The following is a 5147-nucleotide window of genomic DNA, read 5'->3' on the forward strand; positions in this document are numbered from 1 at the left end:
TTTCTGGGGCATTATTTTTTTGCCAATGGAGCTTCCACTTCCACCTTCATTACCATTGCCTCCTGCTCATATGGTACTTCCTGAAAATTTTAGTGTCAGTGATTATTTACTTTATCTATCTATCTATCATCTATCTATCTATCTATCTATCTATCTATCTATCTATCTATCTACCTATCTATCTTGTACAATGACTCTGTGTATTCCCTCCATCTCCTTTTGAGGCTTCCTGGGTCATTACAATATAGCAATTTGAAGCTTAATTTTGTTTTCTGTTCTTTCAGTTTTAGAAATGAAGAGTGTGTTCTTCTCTTTTTATTCTCCCATTCCAGCTCTCTGCACATTCCATTATAATACTTTGCTTTATATTCTCGAGCTGTCTTTTGAAATCTTTTGTTCATTTCTTTTACTTCAGCATGTTTGTCCTTTGTTTTGGCTTCTTGGTGCTCTAGTGCAGTTTTCAGTATCTCTTCTGATGTCCATTTTGTTTTTTTCTTTCTCCTTTGTCTTTGTAATAATTTTTACTCTGTTCATGGATGCCTTAGTATTGAGACACAAGTTTTCTTACACAAAAAATATTAGACAGTCCTACTTATATAACAAAATAGCTTCATCTCAGCCCTCAAAGAATCTCTAGAAATTCTTAAAAAAAATAGCAACTCGTCCTCAGAATGATTACACATTAAATGTAGCAAATCCCATCAGTGAGAACCAGTAGAAACAAAAGATAATAAAAAGAAATTACACCAAAAAGCTTCAAGGTTCGACTTTTGAAACACATGTCATTTTAACAAATTAATCTTGACTAACAAAGATCAAGCTGTTTCCAATTAACTATGCTGTAAAACAAAAATCAAGAATATTTATAGGAGTACAAGATTGCTTAACACTCATCAAGTTAAAAGTCACTGTATATGGCATCCAATACAAAATTATTAGGCTTGGAAAAGAATAAATAAGCCCTATAATAATAACAACTCCTAAATTTGTAACGAGGGAAAAATCAATCACCTGAAAAATCTCAGAAATGACACAGATGTTAGAATTTATAGAGGAGGATATTTAATACAAAATGTTGAATGGAAAACCAATCTTTTCTATGAAGTTGAATTGGGGAGGGAAGAAGGAGTCTGAAGGTAGGGAGGGGGGAAAATCACGAGATCGCAGAGTCTGGTTGCAGAGGGAGGGAGTGAAAGAATTAGGAAACATCAAGTGGGGACCTAAAAAGGTGGGCATCTTTACTTTGTATATTTTGACGTTATATTATTGGGTTTTAAATGTCTAAGATTATGTTCTCTCTTTTTCTTAAATTTTATTTTATTAATTTTAATGAACATTTACAGAGATTTTGGATTTCCATTCATCCATTGTTGCATTTTTCTCCCTGCCCACCCATCCACCCCCCAGTTTGCTCTTCTCTTTGAAAAGTAAAAGAAAAATTCTTTAATTGGTATACAATTCTGACCCCCCGACCCCCTCTCCTTAGTATACTCCACTATGCAACCTTCATTCTGGACTTTTGTCATAACCATAATACTCAACCATATATCACTTTAAAAAAATTTTTTTTGGGTGTGTACCATCAGATCTGACTGATACAGGAGGAGATTGTCCTTCCTTCTTCAGCAGAGCATCTGGTGGATTCGAACCACATGCCTCTGGGATTGCCATATATTGCTTTTAAATTGTTCTCTCCCTCATCTGTTTCAATATAGTATACATAATTTATCCAATTTTCTCAGTCTCTCTTTTTAAAACTTTTAATAGGTTTTAAAAATTATTTTTATTTTATATTGATTTGCATACAAAATTCGTATACATTGTGATTTGTTTATATACATGTGTTTCACACATTCCTCTATTCACATCATGTTTCATACGATCATTCCTATACATAACATTTTATAAAATTAATCACCATAGTGGTGGTGGTGTTACATTTCCAAGTTGACTACAAGTCACAGTGAATCACAGATTCATTGTCCTATCTTGTCTTGACTTTGTGCCATCCTCAATCTCTGTCATGCTCAAGCCCATCATTCTAGTCACTGTGGTAGTCATTAAAAAGTCTTCCTCTATTTTTTGCTGGCCCTCTTTTTCTGCAGATTTTTCCAAGAATTGGCCCCTCCTGAAAATGCAAAGTATGTGCGATGAAATATCACCATCCACACCTCAGAGGAACAGTTTAACTTGCATTTCCTCCAGGATATATTTGTTTGTTCTTTGGGGAGATTATGGTATATGACGACAATAGATATCATTGAACACTATCAGCATGGAGAGAGATGACATCATTAAAGTTTCTACAGGTATTAAAACAATAAAATGGGATATAATGAACAACTTCCTGTAACTAAGTTCACCACTTCAATGATAAAAGGGACAAATTCCTTTAAAGATACAACTTGACAAATCTTCTAGATTTGGTACTATTTCCTTCAAGAGGAAATAGTATGACTAGACCTAGAGAAGGGGACTGTGGTGGTTTAGTGGTAATAAGTTGTTGTCCTGCCAACCTATAAAGGCATATGGCTCAAATCCACCAGTCACGTCATGGGAGAAAGAAGGGCACACTCATCCTGTACAATTAACTGCCTTTAATAACCTACTGGAAGGTCAGCTATGGGTCACTTCAAATGTGATGGTACTCAACAGCAGTGATAAGGAATGATACTGACAACCCAAAGGTATGTAGTTCAAATCCACCAACTACCCTGTGTGAGAAAGATGGGCCATCTCCTCCCTTTTTAAGCTCCAAAAACCCACTAGAACTATGAGTCTATTTGGGCTCAAAGGCACATAACCACAACAGTTGCCCTGTAATAACTAAATAGATGAATTTTTTTCTTTTTACAAACGTAATACCATTTATTTAACTTCAAAAACATTTCCACATTCTAAAACATACAAAAAAAGGAACAGAACATTGCAACCTGTGTTTAAGTACAGAAGGTTCTGGAACTTCCATGGATGCAGTGGCTCTTCAGCTTGTTGACACTGAAGAGCTCTACACTTTGTTGACAAAGAAGGTTTAAAAACAACTTCACTTAACAAAAAAAAAACCAAACTCCCCCAAATCCAAAAATCCATTTTCATACCAGCCGAGTCTCCCCCCACCTTCCACAGCTAATGGTAGCAGATGCTATGTCACTATAAACAAAAACCAGACAACCTGAAGCTACATGGATGCCCAGCACAGAGTCAATAGGTCAGCTTCACAGTGCATGGCCTGAGCTCCGGCCCACCAACAGGCATCTTCCCCCCAAACCCAGCCTCAATGCCAAGCATGGACTACCAAGAGTTTATCTCGGTTCTTTTGTCCTTTTTACAAACTATAGATATGCACAGCTGAAAACTCGGGATTCCTAGCCAATAACCATAGTTAACACCACCTTACAAATGAAACAAACGGGGATGTTGGAAACATCTTTAAATGCCTTGTCACACCAACAGCAAAGTGTACAGTGAGAAGAACACTACAGTGCCCTTCCATTGTAAAAATGCCTGGACATATGTACAGCTTTGAGACAGTTTCCTGGTGCCCTGGACACCCATGGCCACTTCATGGAAACCACTGATGACTTCTAGAGCACTTTGAAAAGACTACAAGATGATCATGATCCAATTTTGTAATTAAAGCTGTTGTTGTTGTTGGTAAGTGCTGTCGAGTCGCAGGCGACTCATAGCGACCCTATGAAGGAGAGTCCTTGATGCTTGGGTGCCTTTCATCCTCTCTCCAACTTCATAGGGTTTCCGGAGGCAAGCTATTATGGAAGTGGATGCCACTCCTCCTTCCACGCTTGTTTAATCGGGGAGCTCCACCCCACTCTCAGTCCGCATTGGGTAACCAACCATTAACACATTTGACACATCCATGTCACAGGGTTCAGCCTCACAGCAACCACAGGTTACCACTGTATGGCAACTTGTACACCAGGGCTATATGACCTAGACGAATGTCTGAACAAAAACAATGAAAGACTGGCTTGAGGGCCACGAACTAAAAGTCACCCACCTTTGTCTTGGTCACATCGTTTTCTTTTCATGTTTTCTCTTCTCTTCAAGGACTCTCCTTCATAGGGTCGCTATGAGTCGTCTGCGACTTGACGGCACTTAACAACAATAACATCAACAGAGGGAGAAAGAGAGAGAGATCAGCTGGCCCAGTGAAGAGAAAACGATGTGACCAAGACCAATTAAACCTAATGAGGGCAAAAGACAGGTCTCCAAGAGACGCAGCAATCACGGCGGCCCCCACACTAAGATATTCACAAGGAGACAGAGAAACTGGGGTTTTATTCCTCTTCCTCCTCCTCCTTTTCTTCCTCTTCTTCTTCTTCCTCCTCCTCATCCTCTTCGTCCTCCTCTTCCACCTATTTCCGGGCTACTTTAGCAGGGCCCTTCGTGCCATCAAACTTCCCCTTGGACTTCTAGTCAGCGACATCCTTCTCATACTTCTTCAGTTTTGCCGCCTTGTTGATGTAAGGCTGCTTCTCGTCATCACTCAGGCTAGTCCACATCTCACCCAGCTTCTTGGCCACATCACCAATAGTGATGCCAGGGTTTGTTGACTTGATCTTAGGACGAAATTCAGAACAGAACAAGAAGAATTCAGACAGAGGCTGTTTGGGGGCATTAGGGTCCTTCTTCTTGCCTCCTTTCGCCGACCCGTAGTCCTTCATTTCTCTGTCATAACATACCGTGTTGGCCTTGGCCATCTCATCGAACTTGGCCTTTTCTTTTCCAGACATAGTCTTCCACTTCTCGGAGCACTTCTTGGAGAATTCAGCAAAATTGACTGGAACCTCTGGGTTTTACTTAATATTTTCTTCTCTGGATGTCTGCACAAAGAAGGCATATGCAGACATCTTGCCCTTTGGTTTCTTAGGGTCACCTTTAGCCATCTTAACTGTATTGTTTGTGTTCTGGACAGCACAGGGAATGACGCCAATAAATGAAATTTTTAATTAAAATTCTTTCTAGAAAGAAAATTAAAGGCCCCCATTTGCTTAATTAGTGCTCTAGTGGCCTTATGGTAAGGAGCTGTGCTGCAATCCAGAGGGCACACAGTTCAAGACCACCAGCTGCTCTGCAGGAGAAAGATGGGCATTCTCCTCCTGTGCAATTAAGCTGGCTCTGAAAACCCA

The 5147-nt window shown here is 39.5% G+C and overlaps 1 pseudogene; it reads right to left on the reverse strand.

Moving 5' to 3' along the window:
* Positions 1-4295: 4295 nt before the first annotated feature.
* Positions 4296-4904, reverse strand: LOC102877540 (annotated as a pseudogene).
* Between the last annotated feature and the right edge of the window lie 243 nt (positions 4905-5147).

The sequence above is a fragment of the Elephantulus edwardii genome, unplaced genomic scaffold (genome assembly GCF_000299155.1).
Source record: "Elephantulus edwardii isolate Elephantulus edwardi_28Jun2011 unplaced genomic scaffold, EleEdw1.0 scaffold00083, whole genome shotgun sequence".
In the NCBI taxonomy this organism is placed as follows: Eukaryota; Metazoa; Chordata; class Mammalia; order Macroscelidea; family Macroscelididae; genus Elephantulus; species Elephantulus edwardii.